The sequence below is a fragment of the Ambystoma mexicanum genome, chromosome 5p (genome assembly GCF_040938575.1).
Source record: "Ambystoma mexicanum isolate Mex_15411 chromosome 5p, UKY_AmexF1_1, whole genome shotgun sequence".
NCBI lineage: Eukaryota > Metazoa > Chordata > Amphibia > Caudata > Ambystomatidae > Ambystoma > Ambystoma mexicanum.
In genome coordinates, this window is record NC_090930.1 from 1,379,502,901 (window position 1) to 1,379,524,553 (window position 21,653).

Consider the following 21,653-nt stretch of genomic DNA (forward strand, 5'->3'; position numbering starts at 1 on the left):
TACAATCCTGAGACCCTTCCTATAGCATACAATGTGATTTCTCAATGGTTCCAATACCAAACCTGAGATCCTTCCTATAACATGAGATGTGATATTCAACTCCTTCCCATTCCAAACCTGAGACCCTTCCTATAGCATGAGATGTGATATCTCAATGCTTCTACCAAACCGGGAACCCTTTCCGATAGCATGAGATGTGATATCCATCTCCTTCCCATTCCAATCACAAGACCCTTCCTATAGCATGAGATGTGATATCCATCTCCTTCCCATTCCAATCCCGAGACCCTTCCTATAGCATGAGATGTGACATCTCAATGCTTCTACCAAACCTGAGACCCTTCCTATAGCATGAGATGAGATATCCAACTCCTTCCCATTCCAATTCCGAGACCCTTCCTATAGCATGAGATGTGATATCTCAATGCTTCTAATACCAAACCTGAGATCCTTCCTATAGCATGAGATGTGATATCCAACTCCTTCCCATTCCAAACCTGAGACCCTTCCTATAGCATGAGATGTGATATCTCAATGCTTCTACCAAACATGAGACCCTTCCTATTGCATGAGATGTGATATCTCACTGCTTCTAATACCAAAACTGAGTCTCATCCTATAGCATGAGATGTGATATCCAACTCCTTCCCATTCCAATCCTGAGACCCTTCCGATAGCATGAGATGTGATATCTTAATGCTTCTAATACCAAACCTGAGACCCATTCTATAGCATAAGATGTGATATCCAAGTCCTTCCCATTCCAATCCTGAGACCCTTCCTAAAACATGAGATGTGATATCCAACTTCTTCCCATTCCAACCTGAGACCCTTCCTATAGCATGAGATGGGATATCCAACTCCTTCCCAATCCAATCATGAGACCCTTCCGATAGCATGAGATTTGATATCTCAATGCTTCTAACAAACCTGAGACCCTTCCTATGGCATGAGATGTGATATCAAACTCCTTCCCATTCCAATCCTAAAACCCTTCCTATAGCATGAGATGTGATATCCAACTCCTTCCCATTCCAATCCTGAGACCCTTCTGATAGCATGAGATGTGATATCTTAATGCTTCTAATACCAAACCTGAGACCCTCTCTATAGCATAAGATGTGATATCCAAGTCCTTCCCATTCCAATCCTGAGACCCTTCCTAAAACATGAGATGTGATATCCAACTCCTTCCCATTCCAACCTGAGACCCTTCCTATAGCATGAGATGGGATATCCAACTCCTTCCCAATCCAATCATGAGGGCCTTCCGATAGCATGAGATGTGATATCTCAAAGCTTCTAACAAACCTGAGACCCTTCCTATGGCATGAGATGTGATATCAAACTCCTTCCCATTCCAATCCTGAGACCCTTCCTATAGCATGAGATGTGATATCCAACTCCTTCCCATTCCAATCCTGAGACCCTTTCTATACCATGAGATGTGATATCTCAATGCTTCTAATATCAATCCTGAGACCTGCCCTATAACATGAGATGTGATTTCCAAATCCTTCCCATTCCAATCCTGAGACCCTTCCTATAGCATGAGATGTGATATCCAACTCCTTCCCATTCCAATCCTGAGACCCTTCCTATACCATGAGATGTGATATCTCAATGCTTCTAATATCAATCCTGAGACCTGCCCTATAACATGAGATGTGATTTCCAACTCCTTCCCATTCCAATCCTGAGACCCTTCCGATAGCATGAGATGTGATATCTCAATGATTCTAATATCAAACCGGAGACCCTCCCTATAGCATGAGATTTGATATCCAAGTCCTTCCCATTCCAATCCTGAGACCCTTCCTATAGCATGAGATGTGATATCTCAGTGCTTCTAATACCAAACCTGAGACCCTTCCTATAACATGAGATTAGATATCCAACTCCTTCTCATTCCAATCCTGAGACCCTTCTGATAGCAGAGGTGTGATATCTTAATGCTTATACCAAACCTGAGACCCTTCCTATGGCATGAGATGTGATATCCAACTGCTTCCCATTCCAATCCTGAGACCCTTCCTATAGCATGAGATGTGTTATCTCAATGCTTCTACCAAACCTGAGACCCTTCCTATAGCATAAGATGTGATATCCAACTCCTTCCCATTCCAATCCTGAGACCCTTCCTATAGCATGAGATGTGACATCTCAATGCTTCTAATACCAAACATGAGATCCTTCCTATAACATGAGATGTGATATCCAACTCCTTCCCATTCCAAACTTGAGACCGTTCCTATAGCATGAGATGTGATATCCAACTCCTTCCCATTCCAATCCTGAGACCCTTCCTATACCATGAGATGTGATATCTCAATGCTTCTAAAACCAACCCTGAGAAACATCCTATAACATGAGATGTGATATCTAAATCCTTCCCTTTCCAAACCTGAGACCCTTCCTTTAGCATGTGATGTGATATCCAACTCCTTCCCATTCCAATCCGAGACCCTTCCTATAGCATTAGATGTGATATCTCAATGCTTCTAATACCAAACCTGGACACTTCCTATAGCATGAGATATGATATCCGACTCCTTCCCATTCCAATCCTGCGTCCCTTCTTATAGCATGAGATTTGATATCTCAGTGCTTCTAATAACAAACGTGAGACCCTTCCTATAACATGAGATGTGATATCCAACTCCTGCCGATTCCAATCCTGAGACCCTTCCTATACCATGAGATGTGATATCTCAATGCTTCTAATACCAAACCTGAGACATTTCCTATTACATGAGATGTGATATCCAAATCCTTACCATTCTAATCCTGAGACCCTTCCTATAGCATGAGATGTGATATCTCAATGTTTCTAATACCAAACCTGAGACCCTTCCTATAGCGAGAGACGTGATATCCAAATCCTTCCCATTCCAAACCTGAGACCCTTCCCATAGCATGAGATGTGATATCCAAGTCCTTCCCATTCCAATCCTGAGACCCTTCCTATAGCATGAGATGTGATATCTCAGTGCTTCTAATACCAAACCTGAGACCCTTCCTATAACATGAGATTAGATATCCAACTCCTTCTCATTCCAATCCTGAGACCCTTCTGATAGCAGAGGTGTGATATCTTAATGCTTATACCAAACCTGAGACCCTTCCTATGGCATGAGATGTGATATCCAACTGCTTCCCATTCCAATCCTGAGACCCTTCCTATAGCATGAGATGTGTTATCTCAATGCTTCTACCAAACCGGGGACCCTTTCCGATAGCATGAGATGTGATATCCATCTCCTTCCCATTCCAATCACAAGACCCTTCCTATAGCATGAGATGTGATATCCATCTCCTTCCCATTCCAATCCTGAGACCCTTCCTATAGCATGAGATGTGGCATCTCAATGCTTCTACCAAACCTGAGACCCTTCCTATAGCATGAGATGAGATATCCAACTCCTTCCCATTCCAATTCCGAGACCCTTCCTATAGCATGAGATGTGATATCTCAATGCTTCTAATACCAAACCTGAGATCCTTCCTATACCATGAGATGTGATATCCAACTCCTTCCCATTCCAAACCTCAGACCCTTCCTATAGCATGAGATGTGATATCTCAATGCTTCTACCAAACATGAGACCCTTCCTATAGCATGAGATGTGATATCTCACTGCTTATAATACCAAAACTGAGACCCTTCCTATAGCATGAGATGTGATATCCAACTCTTTCCCATTCCAATCCTGAGACCCTTCCGATAGCATGAGATGTGATATCTTAATGCTTCTAATACCAAACCTGAGACCCTCCCTATAGCATAAGATGTGATATCCAAGTCCTTCCCATTCCAATCCTGAGACCCTTCCTATAACATGAGATGTGATATCCAACTCCTTCCCATTCCAACCTGAGACCCTTCCTATAACATGAGATGTGATATCCAACTCCTTCCCATTCCAATTCTGAGACCCTTCCTATACCATGAGATGTGATATCTCAATGCTTCTAATACCAATCCTGAGACCCGCCCTACAACATGAGATGTGATATCCAAATCCTTCCCCTTCCAAACCTGAGACCCTTCCTTTAGCATGAGATGTGATATCCAATTCCTTCCCATTCCAATCCTGAGACCCTTCCGATAGCATGAGATGTGATATCTCAATGCTTCTAATATCAAACCTGAGACCCTCCCTATAGCATGAGATGTGATATCCAAGTCCTTCCCATTCCAATCCTGAGACCCTTCCTATAGCATGAGATGTGATATCTCAATGCTTCTAATACCAAACCTGAGACCCTTCCTATAACATGAGATGGGATATCCAACTCCTTCCCATTCCAATCCTGAAACCCTTCCGATAGCAGAGGTGTGATATCTCAATGCTTATACCAAACCTGAGACCCTTCCTATGGCATGAGACGTGATATGCAGCTCCTTCCCATTCCAATCCTGAGACCCTTCCTATAGCAAGAGATGTGATATCTCAATGCTTCTACTAAACCTGAGACCCTTCCTATAGCATGAGATGTGATATCCAACTCCTTCCCATTACAATCCTGAGACCCTTCCTATAGCATACGATGTGATTTCTCAATGGTTCCAATACAAAACCTGAGATCCTTCCTATAACATGAGATGTGATATTCAACTCCTTCCCATTCCAAACCTGAGACCCTTCCTATAGCATGAGATGTGATATCTCAATGCTTCTACCAAACCGGGAACCCTTTCCGATAGCATGAGATGTGATATCCATCTCCTTCCCATTCCAATCACAAGACCCTTCCTATAGCATGAGATGTGATATCCATCTCCTTCCCATTCCAATCCCGAGACCCTTCCTATAGCATGAGATGTGGCATCTCAATGCTTCTACCAAACCTGAGACCCTTCCTATAGCATGAGATGAGATATCCAACTCCTTCCCATTCCAATTCCGAGACCCTTCCTATAGCATGAGATGTGATATCTCAATGCTTCTAATACCAAACCTGAGATCCTTCCTATACCATGAGATGTGATATCCAACTCCTTCCCATTCCAAACCTCAGACCCTTCCTATAGCATGAGATGTGATATCTCAATGCTTCTACCAAACATGAGACCCTTCCTATAGCATGAGATGTGATATCTCACTGCTTATAATACCAAAACTGAGACCCTTCCTATAGCATGAGATGTGATATCCAACTCTTTCCCATTCCAATCCTGAGACCCTTCCGATAGCATGAGATGTGATATCTTAATGCTTCTAATACCAAACCTGAGACCCTCCCTATAGCATAAGATGTGATATCCAAGTCCTTCCCATTCCAATCCTGAGACCCTTCCTATAGCATGAGATGTGATATCTCAATGTTTCTAATACCAAACCGGAGACCCTTCCTATACCAAGAGATGTGATATCCAAATCCTTCCCATTCCAAACCTGAGACCCTTCCCATAGCATGACATGTGATATCCAACTTCTTCCCATTCCAATCCTGAGACCCTTCCTATTGCATGAGATGTGATATCTCACTGCTTCTAATACCAAAACTGAGTCTCATCCTATAGCATGAGATGTGATATCCAACTCCTTCCCATTCCAATCCTGAGACCCTTCCGATAGCATGAGATGTGATATCTTAATGCTTCTAATACCAAACCTGAGACCCTTTCTATAGCACAAGATGTGATATCCAAGTCCTTCCCATTCCAATCCTGAGACCCTTCCTAAAACATGAGATGTGATATCCAACTTCTTCCCATTCCAACCTGAGACCCTTCTTATAGCATGAGATGGGATATCCAACTCCTTCCCAATCCAATCATGAGACCCTTCCTATGGCATGAGATGTGATATCAAACTCCTTCCCATTCCAATCCTAAAACCCTTCCTATAGCATGAGATGTGATATCCAACTCCTTCCCTTTCCAATCCTGAGACCCTTCTGATAGCATGAGATGTGATATCTTAATGCTTCTAATACCAAACCTGAGACCCTCTCTATAGCATAAGATGTGATATCCAAGTCCTTCCCATTCCAATCCTGAGACCCTTCCTAAAACATGAGATGTGATATCCAACTCCTTCCCATTCCAACCTGAGACCCTTCCTATAGCATGAGATGGGATATCTAACTCCTTCCCAATCCAATCATGAGGACCTTCCGATAGCATGAGATGTGATATCTCAATGCTTCTAACAAACCTGAGACCCTTCCTATGGCATGAGATGTGATATCAAACTCCTTCCCATTCCAATCCTGAGACCCTTCCTATAGCATGAGATGTGATATCCAACTCCTTCCCATTCCAATCCTGAGACCCTTTCTATACCATGAGATGTGATATCTCAATGCTTCTAATATCAATGCTGAGACCTGCCCTATAACATGAGATGTGATTTCCAAATCCTTCCCATTCCAATCCTGAGACCCTTCCTATAGCATGAGATGTGATATCCAACTCCTTCCCATTCCAATCCTGACACCCTTCCTATACCATGAGATGTGATATCTCAATGCTTCTAATATCAATCCTGAGACCTGCCCTATAACATGAGATGTGATTTCCAACTCCTTCCCATTCCAATCCTGAGACCCTTCCGATAGCATGAGATGTGATATCTCAATGATTCTAATATCAAACCGGAGACCCTCCCTATAGCATGAGATTTGATATCTCAGTGCTTCTAATACCAAACCTGAGACCCTTCTTATAACATGAGATTAGATATCCAACTCCTTCTCATTCCAATCCTGAGACCCTTCTGATAGCAGAGGTGTGATATCTTAATGCTTATACCAAACCTGAGACCCTTCCTATGGCATGAGATGTGATATCCAACTGCTTCCCATTCCAATCCTGAGACCCTTCCTATAGCATGAGATGTGTTATCTCAATGCTTCTACCAAACCGGGGACCCTTTCCGATAGCATGAGATGTGATATCCATCTCCTTCCCATTCCAATCACAAGACCCTTCCTATAGCATGAGATGTGATATCCATCTCCTTCCCATTCCAATCCTGAGACCCTTCCTATAGCATGAGATGTGGCATCTCAATGCTTCTACCAAACCTGAGACCCTTCCTATAGCATGAGATGAGATATCCAACTCCTTCCCATTCCAATTCCGAGACCCTTCCTATAGCATGAGATGTGATATCTCAATGCTTCTAATACCAAACCTGAGATCCTTCCTATACCATGAGATGTGATATCCAACTCCTTCCCATTCCAAACCTCAGACCCTTCCTATAGCATGAGATGTGATATCTCAATGCTTCTACCAAACATGAGACCCTTCCTATAGCATGAGATGTGATATCTCACTGCTTATAATACCAAAACTGAGACCCTTCCTATAGCATGAGATGTGATATCCAACTCTTTCCCATTCCAATCCTGAGACCCTTCCGATAGCATGAGATGTGATATCTTAATGCTTCTAATACCAAACCTGAGACCCTCCCTATAGCATAAGATGTGATATCCAAGTCCTTCCCATTCCAATCCTGAGACGCTTCCTATAACATGAGATGTGATATCCAACTCCTTCCCATTCCAACCTGAGACCCTTCCTATAGCATGAGATGGGATATCCATCTCCTTCCCAATCCAATCATGAGACCCTTCCGATAGCATGAGATGTGATATCTCAATGCTTCTAACAAACCTGAGACCCTTACTATGGCATGAGATGTGATATCAAACTCCTTCCCACTCCAATCCTGAGACCCTTCCTATAGCATGAGATGTGATATACAACTCCTTCCCATTCCAATCCTGAGACCCTTCCTATACCATGAGATGTGATATCTCAATGCTTCTAATATCAATCCTGAGACCTGCCCTATAACATGAGATGTGATATCCAACTCCTTCCCATTCCAATCCTGAGACCCTTCCGATAGCATGAGATGTGATATCTCAATGCTTCTAATATCAAACCTGAGACCCTCCCTATAGCATGAGATGTGATATCCAAGTCATTCCCATTCCAATCCTGAGACCCTTCCTATAGCATGAGATGTGATATCTCAATGCTTCTAATACCAAACCTGAGACCCTTCCTATAACATGAGATGGGATAGCCAACTCCTTCACATTCCAATCCTGAGACCCTTCTGATAGCAGAGGTGTGATATCTTAATGCTTATACCAAACCTGAGACCCTTCCTATGGCATGAGATGTGATATCCAACTCCTTCCCATTCCAATCCTGAGACCCTTCCTATAGCATGAGATGTGTTATCTCAATGCTTCTACCAAACCTGAGACCTTCCTATAGCATAAGATGTGATATCCAACTCCTTCCCATTCCAATCCTGAGACCCTTCCTATAGCATGAGATGTGGCATCTCAATGCTTCTAATACCAAACATGAGATCCTTCCTATAACATGAGATGTGATATCCAACTCCTTCCCATTCCAAACCTGAGACGGTTCCTATAGCATGAGATGTGATATCCAACTCCTTCCCATTCCAATCCTGAGACCCTTCCTATACCATGAGATGTGATATCTCAATGCTTCTAAAACCAACCCTGAGAAACATCCTATAACATGAGATGTGATATCTAAATCCTTCCCTTTCCAAACCTGAGACCCTTCCTTTAGCATGTGATGTGATATCCAACTCCTTCCCATTCCAATCCGAGACCCTTCCTATAGCATTAGATGTGATATCTCAATGCTTCTAATACCAAACCTGGTCCCTTCCTATAGCATGAGATATGATATCCGACTCCTTCCCATTCCAATCCTGCGTCCCTTCTTATAGCATGAGATTTGATATCTCAGTGCTTCTAATAACAAACGTGAGACCCTTCCTATAACATGAGATGTGATATCCAACTCCTGCCGATTCCAATCCTGAGACCCTTCCTATACCATGAGATGTGATATCTCAATGCTTCTAATACCAAACCTGAGACCTGTCCTATTACATGAGATGTGATATCCAAATCCTTACCATTCTAATCCTGAGACCCTTCCTATAGCATGAGATGTGATATCTCAATGTTTCTAATACCAAACCTGAGACCCTTCCTATAGCAAGAGATGTGATATCCAAATCCTTCCCATTCCAAACCTGAGACCCTTCCCATAGCATGAGATGTGATATCCAACTCCTTCCCATTCCAATCCTGAGACCCTTCCTATAGCATGAAATGTGATATCTCAATGCTTCTAATACCAAACCTGAGACCTGTCCTATTGCATGAGATGTGATATCCAAATCCTTCCCATTCCAATCTTGAGACCCTTCCTATAGCATGAGATGTGATACCTCAATGTTTCTAATACCAAACCTGAGACCCTTCCTATAGCAAGAGATGTGATATCCAAGTCCTTCCCATTCCAAACCTGAGACCCTTCCCTTAGCATGAGATGTGGTATCCAACTCCTTCCTATTCCAATCCTGAGACCCTTCCTATAGCATGAGATGTGATATCTCAATGCATCTAATACCAAACCTGGACTCTTCCTATAGCATGAAATGTGATATCCAACTCCTTCCCCTTCCAAACCTGAGACCCTTCCTATAGCATGAGATGTGATATCTCAATGCTTCTACCAAACATGAGACCCTTCCGATAGCATGAGATGTGATATCTCAATGCTTCTACCAAACATGAGACCCTTCCTATAGCATGTGATGTGATATCCAACTCTTTCCCATTCCAATCCTGAGACCCTTCCTATAACATGAGATGTGATATCCAACTCCTTCCCATTCCAACCTGAGACCCTTCCTATAGCATGAGATGGGATATCCATCTCCTTCCCAATCCAATCATGAGACCCTTCCGATAGCATGAGATGTGATATCTCAATACTTCTAACAAACCTGAGACCCTTCCTATGGCATGAGATGTGATATCAAACTCCTTCCCATTACAATCCTGAGACCCTTCCTATAGCATGAGATGTGATATCTCAATGCATCTAATACCAAACATGGACTCTTCCTATAGCATGAAATGTGATATCCAACTCCTTCCCATTCCAAACCTGAGACCCTTCCTATAGCATGAGATGTGATATCTCAATGCTTCTACCAAACATGAGACCCTTCCGATAGCATGAGATGTGATATCTCAATGCTTCTAATACCAAACCTGAGACCCTCCCTATAGCATAAGATATGATATCCAAGACCTTCCCATTCCAATCCTGAGACCCTGCCTATAACATGAGATGTGATATCCACCTCCTTCCCATTCCAACCTGAGACCCTTCCTATAGCATGAGATGGGATATCCAACTCCTTCCCAATCCAATCCTGAGACCCTTCCGATAGCATGAGATGTGATCTGTCAATGCTTCTAACAAACCTGAGACCCTTCCTATGGCATGAGATGTGATATCAAACTCCTTCCCATTCCAATCCTGAGACCCTTCCTATAGCATGAGATGTGATATCCAACTCCTTCCCATTCCAATTCTGAGACCCTTCCTATACCATGAGATGTGATATCTCAATGCTTCTAATACCAATCCTGAGACCCGCCCTACAACATGAGATGTGATATCCAAATCCTTCCCCTTCCAAACCTGAGACCCTTCCTTTAGCATGAGATGTGATATCCAATTCCTTCCCATTCCAATCCTGAGACCCTTCCGATAGCATGAGATGTGATATCTCAATGCTTCTAATACCAACCCTAAGAAACATCCTATAACATGAGATGTGATATCTAAATCCTTCCCGTTCCAAACCTGAGACCCTTCCTATAGCATTAGATGTGATATCTCAATGCTTCTAATACCAAACCTGGACACTTCCTATAGCATGAGATATGATATCCGACTCCTTCCCATTCCAATCCTGCGTCCCTTCTTATAGCATGAGATTTGATATCTCAGTGCTTCTAATAACAAACGTGAGACCCTTCCTATAACATGAGATGTGATATCCAACTCCTGCCGATTCCAATCCTGAGACCCTTCCTATACCATGAGATGTGATATCTCAATGCTTCTAATACCAAACCTGAGACCTGTCCTATTACATGAGATGTGATATCCAAATCCTTACCATTCTAATCCTGAGACCCTCCCTATAGCATAAGATGTGATATCCAAGTCCTTCCCATTCCAATCCTGAGACCCTTCCTATAACATGAGATGTGATATCCAACTCCTTCCCATTCCAACCTGAGACCCTTCCTATAACATGAGATGTGATATCCAACTCCTTCCCATTCCAATTCTGAGACCCTTCCTATACCATGAGATGTGATATCTCAATGCTTCTAATACCAATCCTGAGACCCGCCCTACAACATGAGATGTGATATCCAAATCCTTCCCCTTCCAAACCTGAGACCCTTCCTTTAGCATGAGATGTGATATCCAATTCCTTCCCATTCCAATCCTGAGACCCTTCCGATAGCATGAGATGTGATATCTCAATGCTTCTAATATCAAACCTGAGACCCTCCCTATAGCATGAGATGTGATATCCAAGTCCTTCCCATTCCAATCCTGAGACCCTTCCTATAGCATGAGATGTGATATCTCAATGCTTCTAATACCAAACCTGAGACCCTTCCTATAACATGAGATGGGATATCCAACTCCTTCCCATTCCAATCCTGAAACCCTTCCGATAGCAGAGGTGTGATATCTCAATGCTTATACCAAACCTGAGACCCTTCCTATGGCATGAGACGTGATATCCAGCTCCTTCCCATTCCAATCCTGAGACCCTTCCTATAGCAAGAGATGTGATATCTCAATGCTTCTACTAAACCTGAGACCCTTCCTATAGCATGAGATGTGATATCCAACTCCTTCCCATTACAATCCTGAGACCCTTCCTATAGCATACGATGTGATTTCTCAATGGTTCCAATACCAAACCTGAGATCCTTCCTATAACATGAGATGTGATATTCAACTCCTTCCCATTCCAAACCTGAGACCCTTCCTATAGCATGAGATGTGATATCTCAATGCTTCTACCAAACCGGGAACCCTTTCCGATAGCATGAGATGTGATATCCATCTCCTTCCCATTCCAATCACAAGACCCTTCCTATAGCATGAGATGTGATATCCATCTCCTTCCCATTCCAATCCCGAGACCCTTCCTATAGCATGAGATGTGACATCTCAATGCTTCTACCAAACCTGAGACCCTTCCTATAGCATGAGATGAGATATCCAACTCCTTCCCATTCCAATTCCGAGACCCTTCCTATAGCATGAGATGTGATATCTCAATGCTTCTAATACCAAACCTGAGATCCTTCCTATAGCATGAGATGTGATATCCAACTCCTTCCCATTCCAAACCTGAGACCCTTCCTATAGCATGAGATGTGATATCTCAATGCTTCTACCAAACATGAGACCCTTCCTATTGCATGAGATGTGATATCTCACTGCTTCTAATACCAAAACTGAGTCTCATCCTATAGCATGAGATGTGATATCCAACTCCTTCCCATTCCAATCCTGAGACCCTTCCGATAGCATGAGATGTGATATCTTAATGCTTCTAATACCAAACCTGAGACCCTTTCTATAGCATAAGATGTGATATCCAAGTCCTTCCCATTCCAATCCTGAGACCCTTCCTAAAACATGAGATGTGATATCCAACTTCTTCCCATTCCAACCTGAGACCCTTCTTATAGCATGAGATGGGATATCCAACTCCTTCCCAATCCAATCATGAGACCCTTCCTATGGCATGAGATGTGATATCAAACTCCTTCCCATTCCAATCCTAAAACCCTTCCTATAGCATGAGATGTGATATCCAACTCCTTCCCTTTCCAATCCTGAGACCCTTCTGATAGCATGAGATGTGATATCTTAATGCTTCTAATACCAAACCTGAGACCCTCTCTATAGCATAAGATGTGATATCCAAGTCCTTCCCATTCCAATCCTGAGACCCTTCCTAAAACATGAGATGTGATATCCAACTCCTTCCCATTCCAACCTGAGACCCTTCCTATAGCATGAGATGGGATATCTAACTCCTTCCCAATCCAATCATGAGGACCTTCCGATAGCATGAGATGTGATATCTCAATGCTTCTAACAAACCTGAGACCCTTCCTATGGCATGAGATGTGATATCAAACTCCTTCCCATTCCAATCCTGAGACCCTTCCTATAGCATGAGATGTGATATCCAACTCCTTCCCATTCCAATCCTGAGACCCTTTCTATACCATGAGATGCTTAGGGAGTGACACAACAGCCATCATCCGACGCATTTAAAGAATAATTTGCCCTACAGTCAATTCCTTAGACTAAAGAGAATTATCTCAACAACTGACACCCTGAGGAATGAAAACCTATTGATGACACAAAGATACAAGGAAAGAGGTTATCCAGAGTCTATCATCAAGAAAGCAGAAGAAAAAACACTCACATTGGAGACGAAAGACCTCCGTATATCAAGAAATAGATCTAAGGAGATACCATTTCTCTACGCTTTAAGATATTCAGCACAGAGTCATCACATAACAAGGATGATCAAGAAGAACTGGGGTATAATCAAATTGGATCCACAACTAAAGAGACTATTTCCTGAACCACCCATAATCGCCTACAAGAGGGGTCGGAACTTCAGGGATAGCCTAGTTAAAGCAGAAAGACCGAGAGTGGACAATCAAAGAACCCTCACCAAGAGGAAAATAGGTACGTTTGCTTGTCTCAGTTGTGGCAATTGTAACAACATAATGAAGGGAAGCTATGTAAGACACCCATCAAATGGCCAAAAAATCCCACTAAAGGATTTTGCCACTTGTGACACGAAATCAATCATTTATGGTTTAAGCTGCCCATGCGGCATTTACTATGTTGGACAGACACAAAGGAAAGCCAAGGAGCGCTGGAATGAACACAAAAGTAACATACGTACCAACAGTGTTAACTCACCTGTAGCAAGACATTTTTCCATAAAGAAACATAATATTTCTCAACTAAAGGTTGTGATTTTGGAAATTGTGAACAGAGCCCCAAGAGGTGGCAATCATGCCAGACGTATGAACCAGAGGGAAATCTTCTGGATAGAGAGACTAAACAGTCTAGCTCCCAATGGGATGAACGAAGATTACAGTTTAGCCTCATTTTTGTAACTAAATACTGTTTCCCCTGACCCAATCAGAAACCCAGTGTGGATACAATATCAATTGCTGTTAAATACATTTTTGAATTTGTTCAGTTCACTTAGGATGATTTTTTACTGACATAGGATGTATTAAGTTACAGACCATAGAATGTGAGCATGCTTCTCTTGAAATAGTAAACACACGGATGTCCAATATTCGATTAACTTTTGTCCGTGGTAAACAATAGATTTCCCAGAAGTTACATGAGACACTCCTCACATTTATCTTTCGACTCTTTTCACCTTTATTTCATTTGACTCAAACTCCCTGCACCAGTATAGATATACACCTATATACTATTGGTTAATTACACATTGTTTTCTAAAATATGTCCGTATGACGTCTGTTTTCCCGTCACACGTTGACGTTCTAAACATAGTGACGTCGTCACGCTTCGACGTGATGACGTCATAATGTAAATAGTGGCCATCTTTAGCGAAAACCGTGTAGAACGGTTCGAGCTACAGCACCGGCCATCTTCTCAGGAAGGAGGTAAGAGAATCCTTTGTAAACAGCTCCCCAATTGCATATCATGAGCCTAGAGGCCTTCACAGAATACTCTCCACAGAATGATCCCACCCCATTGTTTTCGTGTATCTAATATAGTATATATACGTGTTTTTACAGACACGAGTGGAGGAATCGCCCATTACTGCACTACCTCCGTACCTGAGGACTCTCTACATACCACAGCGACCCATTCCATGGATGTAGTAGCTTTTTACAGAAATACCGAAAGGTAATATTTTTTCTTAGATATTACATGACTAGATTTTCCTTCATGAATTAAGATCCCGTTTTTAATTGAGCTTTCCCTATTGTCTTTTTATCACATCTACAGGTTGAATAACCATTATTGGGCTGATATTGCTATTGATAATAAATCCAGTTAGGATATTCCACATTGAACATCCAGGTGATTATTATTAAAAATTTCTCCCAAGAGTTAAATGACAGTTATCAGTGAGAATCTAAAATTTGATCATTGTATCATACATTATAGACGAAACAAAGATTAACGGCAATGAAGAGGGCTATCAATTCCTGAAGAAGGGGACACCCCGAAACGCGTCGAGAAAATATTCATCATTACTTTCTTTGGATATACCATGTGAAAAGCCTATTGTATAGAAAGTGTGATGAGTACCTTGTATGCCCTTGTATTATAATATTGAATGTAACCTCAAAATGAACACATTTATGTTATTATGTTTACAAAGACTGGATGATGAATGAATTGAAATTCATATCTATAACAATTAATTTAAAATTCAATTAAAACCGATGGTCCCCATCATTCTGTTTTATTATAATAGTGTCATGAATTAGCTTCTCTCATTAATTTCTTCTTTTTTCTGAAAGAAACTGAATATTACCATTGTATAGAAATATTGACTGTTTCTACAGTATAAAGGGTGTGCAGGGGACGGGAGAGTTCCACAATCTTGTGGACAATCTGTTGGATTTACATAGGTTAAAACAACCCAGTGTCAAGGTTGTTATTCTCCCCGGCACCCCGTAAATTTTCAACAAATCCTGTAAAAAAACCTTAAACCTAGGTGTGCGCTAGGCAACACAAATATTGGATTCTTGCTCTCTGCCCCCCTAAAAATGCTTAGGGAGTGACACAACAGCCATAGCAGCACCCAATAGAAATACTAACAATCACCTCCGCCTCCCTAAGGGATGTCTTTTTCAAAGATCAATGCAATTACAGAAAAACACGCCACAACTTTGGCATTTAACGAAGAGGAAGCCACACGAATTTTAGGGCTTTTGAAGGAAATCGAAACAACCACACCAACAACGACTAGTCCAGAGAAACTTATTACACAATTGGAGAGGGTCATCAGAAGGGAGATATCGCAAAAACTACACGCTACTACATTAGCACAATACTACCGAGCACAAAGAATCCCAAGAGGACTAAGGGTATATTTAAGACCCACACTGTGCAAGGACAACCCAGATTTTGTGAAGAAATGGGAGCAGATCTTAAATAAATGCTCTTTGGATCTTATATTATTGACAATCGAGGAATTAGCAAAATCTGTCAGCAAACTCGACAGTGAAATCGAAGACCTGACAGAACAACTGTCGAAATTTAAAAACAAAGAGGAATTAACAACCATCATAGAGGAAGTGAACAGAACATTGGACAACTACAAAAAGGACATAGAACAACGCAAAGTCCGAAAATTCAGAAGAGATACGTTGGATTATCTTCAGGATATAGTATACTCCTGGCAAGAATACTACGCACAAAACAAAACCGCACCAGGTAGAAGACCACAAAACCACAAAACACCAATACCGGGACAAGAACCAAGTGGATCCAGTAGCGAAATACCTACAAGTGGGGACGAAGTTATCAATAGGGAGAACGCGGAAAGTGGACCGATTATACATACATCACAAGAAGCGACTACCTCTAACGCACAAACCACTCCCTCGGTTTTTTTAGTCAAAAGACTACGCGAAGAGGCAATAAGAAATCTAAGATCGCGGAACAAACCAAACAACTAGTTGTTAATATTTCATCAAAACCACTATCCAAAGACCAAACGGACACATTGAACCTAGGTTTAACATTTATACCAACCCAGAATTCCAATTTGCTGGAAGAAAAAATCAATCTTCACAGACTGGCACGGAAAATGAGACTCAAAGTCTTTTTTGATTCACAAATGGGAATCAACACTACACAAGAGCCACATCAATACTTAGAAATGAAACCCAAGAGTCATTTCGACCCTCAAGTCAATAACATAACCATCAGAATGTTTGAAGAACAGATGATAAAAGATCTCAAAAGGGTTAATTTCACCAGAACAAGGAACTACAATACCAGGAGAAGGCAGAATGAAATCATCAAGAACCTTGCGGATGACAGAAGCCTGACCCTAAAACCGGCAGACAAAGGAGGGGCCATAGTTATTATGGACACTACATACTATGAGGAGAAGATTTTAGAGCTCCTAACAGATGAGAACACGTACATAAAAATTGAACAAGATCCGGTCAGAGAAATATCAAGCATTATTGAAACTACGCTTGAGGAAGCTGAGGACCAAGGATGGATTTCCAACAAGACTAAATTGTGTTTGATTAATGAACATCCTATTACTCCAATCTTCTATGGACTGCCAAAAATACATAAGAACTTGACAAAACCCCCCCTCAGACCGATTGTTGCGGGAACTGATAGTATCTTCAACCCACTAGCAGTTTATGTGGACAAGGCATTACAACCCATAGTCCAAACAACCACAACATATCTTAAAGATACCACAGATTTTCTCAATCACCTAGACACCTTAACAGATATTAACAGAAATGATCTACTGGTTTCGTTTGATGTACAGAGTCTATATACATGCATCCCACATCAAGACGGTTTGGAAGCACTCGAATGGTGTCTACTAAGAAATGAATGTGAAGCAAACAAAACCTTCCTAATGAAATTAAGCAAAATTATACTCATTAACAACTATTTCAGATACAGGACGCAGTACTATTTACAAGCATCAGGAACTTCAATGGGGTCAGCAATGGCCCCAGCCTATGCTAATCTATTCATGTACCATTTGGAGATGAAATGGATTTTGATACCAACAAAATTTAGCAAAAAAATCATCACCTGGAAAAGATACATTGACGATGTTTTCGTCATCTGGAGAGGACAACATCACGAACTAGAGGAATTCCTAAAATACATCAATTCAGGCCACGACAGAATCAAATTCACGATGGAAATTGGAACCCCTAAACTACATTTTTTGGACGTTGAACTAGAGATTGGGGAAGATGGGATAATCACCAATATTTATCACAAACCCACCGATGTTAACAACACGTTACACTTCAGGAGCCATCATCCGACGCATTTAAAGAATAATTTGCCCTACAGTCAATTCCTTAGACTAAAGAGAATTATCTCAACAACTGACACCCTGAGGAATGAAAACCTATTGATGACACAAAGATACAAGGAAAGAGGTTATCCAGAGTCTATCATCAAGAAAGCAGAAGAAAAAACACTCACATTGGAGAGGAAAGACCTCCGTATATCAAGAAATAGATCTAAGGAGATCCCATTTCTCTACGCTTTAAGATATTCAGCACAGAGTCATCACATAACAAGGATGATCAAGAAGAACTGGGGTATAATCAAATTGGATCCACAACTAAAGAGACTATTTCCTGAACCACCCATAATCGCCTACAAGAGGGGTCGGAACTTCAGGGATAGCCTAGTTAAAGCAGAAAGACCGAGAGTGGACAATCAAAGAACCCTCACCAAGAGGAAAATAGGTACGTTTGCTTGTCTCAGTTGTGGCAATTGTAACAACATAATGAAGGGAAGCTATGTAAGACACCCATCAAATGGCCAAAAAATCCCACTAAAGGATTTTGCCACTTGTGACACGAAATCAATCATTTATGGTTTAAGCTGCCCATGCGGCATTTACTATGTTGGACAGACACAAAGGAAAGCCAAGGAGCGCTGGAATGAACACAAAAGTAACATACGTACCAACAGTGTTAACTCACCTGTAGCAAGACATTTTTCCATAAAGAAACATAATATTTCTCAACTAAAGGTTGTGATTTTGGAAATTGTGAACAGAGCCCCAAGAGGTGGCAATCATGCCAGACGTATGAACCAGAGGGAAATCTTCTGGATAGAGAGACTAAACAGTCTAGCTCCCAATGGGATGAACGAAGATTACAGTTTAGCCTCATTTTTGTAACTAAATACTGTTTCCCCTGACCCAATCAGAAACCCAGTGTGGATACAATATCAATTGCTGTTAAATACATTTTTGAATTTGTTCAGTTCACTTAGGATGATTTTTTACTGACATAGGATGTATTAAGTTACAGACCATAGAATGTGAGCATGCTTCTCTTGAAATAGTAAACACACGGATGTCCAATATTCGATTAACTTTTGTCCGTGGTAAACAATAGATTTCCCAGAAGTTACATGAGACACTCCTCACATTTATCTTTCGACTCTTTTCACCTTTATTTCATTTGACTCAAACTCCCTGCACCAGTATAGATATACACCTATATACTATTGGTTAATTACACATTGTTTTCTAAAATATGTCCGTATGACGTCTGTTTTCCCGTCACACGTTGACGTTCTAAACATAGTGACGTCGTCACGCTTCGACGTGATGACGTCATAATGTAAATAGTGGCCATCTTTAGCGAAAACCGTGTAGAACGGTTCGAGCTACAGCACCGGCCATCTTCTCAGGAAGGAGGTAAGAGAATCCTTTGTAAACAGCTCCCCAATTGCATATCATGAGCCTAGAGGCCTTCACAGAATACTCTCCACAGAATGATCCCACCCCATTGTTTTCGTGTATCTAATATAGTATATATACGTGTTTTTACAGACACGAGTGGAGGAATCGCCCATTACTGCACTACCTCCGTACCTGAGGACTCTCTACATACCACAGCGACCCATTCCATGGATGTAGTAGCTTTTTACAGAAATACCGAAAGGTAATATTTTTTCTTAGATATTACATGACTAGATTTTCCTTCATGAATTAAGATCCCGTTTTTAATTGAGCTTTCCCTATTGTCTTTTTATCACATCTACAGGTTGAATAACCATTATTGGGCTGATATTGCTATTGATAATAAATCCAGTTAGGATATTCCACATTGAACATCCAGGTGATTATTATTAAAAATTTCTCCCAAGAGTTAAATGACAGTTATCAGTGAGAATCTAAAATTTGATCATTGTATCATACATTATAGACGAAACAAAGATTAACGGCAATGAAGAGGGCTATCAATTCCTGAAGAAGGGGACACCCCGAAACGCGTCGAGAAAATATTCATCATTACTTTCTTTGGATATACCATGTGAAAAGCCTATTGTATAGAAAGTGTGATGAGTACCTTGTATGCCCTTGTATTATAATATTGAATGTAACCTCAAAATGAACACATTTATGTTATTATGTTTACAAAGACTGGATGATGAATGAATTGAAATTCATATCTATAACAATTAATTTAAAATTCAATTAAAACCGATGGTCCCCATCATTCTGTTTTATTATAATAGTGTCATGAATTAGCTTCTCTCATTAATTTCTTCTTTTTTCTGAAAGAAACTGAATATTACCATTGTATAGAAATATTGACTGTTTCTACAGTATAAAGGGTGTGCAGGGGACGGGAGAGTTCCACAATCTTGTGGACAATCTGTTGGATTTACATAGGTTAAAACAACCCAGTGTCAAGGTTGTTATTCTCCCCGGCACCCCGTAAATTTTCAACAAATCCTGTAAAAAAACCTTAAACCTAGGTGTGCGCTAGGCAACACAAATATTGGATTCTATTTCCAAATCCTTCCCATTCCAATCCTGAGACCCTTCCTATAGCATGAGATGTGATATCCAACTCCTTCCCATTCCAATCCTGACACCCTTCCTATACCATGAGATGTGATATCTCAATGCTTCTAATATCAATCCTGAGACCTGCCCTATAACATGAGATGTGATTTCCAACTCCTTCCCATTCCAATCCTGAGACCCTTCCGATAGCATGAGATGTGATATCTCAATGATTCTAATATCAAACCGGAGACCCTCCCTATAGCATGAGATTTGATATCTCAGTGCTTCTAATACCAAACCTGAGACCCTTCCTATAACATGAGATTAGATATCCAACTCCTTCTCATTCCAATCCTGAGACCCTTCTGATAGCAGAGGTGTGATATCTTAATGCTTATACCAAACCTGAGACCCTTCCTATGGCATGAGATGTGATATCCAACTGCTTCCCATTCCAATCCTGAGACCCTTCCTATAGCATGAGATGTGTTATCTCAATGCTTCTACCAAACCGGGGACCCTTTCCGATAGCATGAGATGTGATATCCATCTCCTTCCCATTCCAATCACAAGACCCTTCCTATAGCATGAGATGTGATATCCATCTCCTTCCCATTCCAATCCTGAGACCCTTCCTATAGCATGAGATGTGGCATCTCAATGCTTATACCAAACCTGAGACCCTTCCTATAGCATGAGATGAGATATCCAACTCCTTCCCATTCCAATTCCGAGACCCTTCCTATAGCATGAGATGTGATATCTCAATGCTTCTAATACCAAACCTGAGATCCTTCCTATACCATGAGATGTGATATCCAACTCCTTCCCATTCCAAACCTCAGACCCTTCCTATAGCATGAGATGTGATATCTCAATGCTTCTACCAAACATGAGACCCTTCCTATAGCATGAGATGTGATATCTCACTGCTTATAATACCAAAACTGAGACCCTTCCTATAGCATGAGATGTGATATCCAACTCTTTCCCATTCCAATCCTGAGACCCTTCCGATAGCATGAGATGTGATATCTTAATGCTTCTAATACCAAACCTGAGACCCTCCCTATAGCATAAGATGTGATATCCAAGTCCTTCCCATTCCAATCCTGAGACGCTTCCTATAACATGAGATGTGATATCCAACTCCTTCCCATTCCAACCTGAGAC

The 21,653-nt window shown here is 41.3% G+C and overlaps 2 long non-coding RNA genes across 2 annotated transcripts; both read left to right on the plus strand.

Moving 5' to 3' along the window:
* The first annotated feature begins 14,488 nt into the window (after positions 1-14,488).
* LOC138481582 (uncharacterized) lies at positions 14,489-15,413 on the plus strand. Its single transcript, XR_011274279.1, has 2 exons — positions 14,489-15,016; positions 15,104-15,413. It is a non-coding gene; the product is annotated as an uncharacterized lncRNA (long non-coding RNA).
* Positions 15,414-19,275: 3,862 nt separating this feature from the next.
* On the plus strand, positions 19,276-20,200 carry LOC138481796 (uncharacterized). The gene is made up of 2 exons (XR_011274410.1): positions 19,276-19,803; positions 19,891-20,200. It is a non-coding gene; the product is annotated as an uncharacterized lncRNA (long non-coding RNA).
* The last annotated feature ends 1,453 nt before the right edge of the window (positions 20,201-21,653 follow it).